Source organism: Arachis ipaensis, chromosome B04 (genome assembly GCF_000816755.2).
Source record: "Arachis ipaensis cultivar K30076 chromosome B04, Araip1.1, whole genome shotgun sequence".
In the NCBI taxonomy this organism is placed as follows: Eukaryota; Viridiplantae; Streptophyta; class Magnoliopsida; order Fabales; family Fabaceae; genus Arachis; species Arachis ipaensis.
Genome location: NC_029788.2, coordinates 70,525,369 through 70,525,844, shown reverse-complemented (window position 1 = coordinate 70,525,844; position 476 = coordinate 70,525,369).

Here is a 476-nt window from a genome sequence, read left to right as displayed (position 1 = left end):
CCTTTTTATATTGTCATTACATATAGTATATTATATATAATATATAGTATAGAAATAGAAGTATAGATTATATATAGGATAGATATTGAAGGTGACAATTTATTCCAGTTTTGTAAAACACAATACTTTTATTAATTTGTGCGAGGTGGTGCTTTAATACATCTACTTAATATACTAAAACTGGGTTTTCCCCTAACTACTAAAGGTGACGTGTCGATCTCTCATGCCTCCGTTTTTTTATTCTTTTGATAATTTTTTATTTGTTGTTACTCTAAGTTATTCTTATCGTCTAATGTTCCAGTTCGATTGTCTTTTGCCACAATCATTTACAATGCATCACATCCATGAAATACCTCATCGAGTTGTCTTCACTGATTCGGGTTTCAACTACATGGATGTAAGCGTTCAAAGAAGAGGCAATAGTCTCTACTTTACCGAAGGATGATTGGATCTACTCACCTATTATGACCAACCCA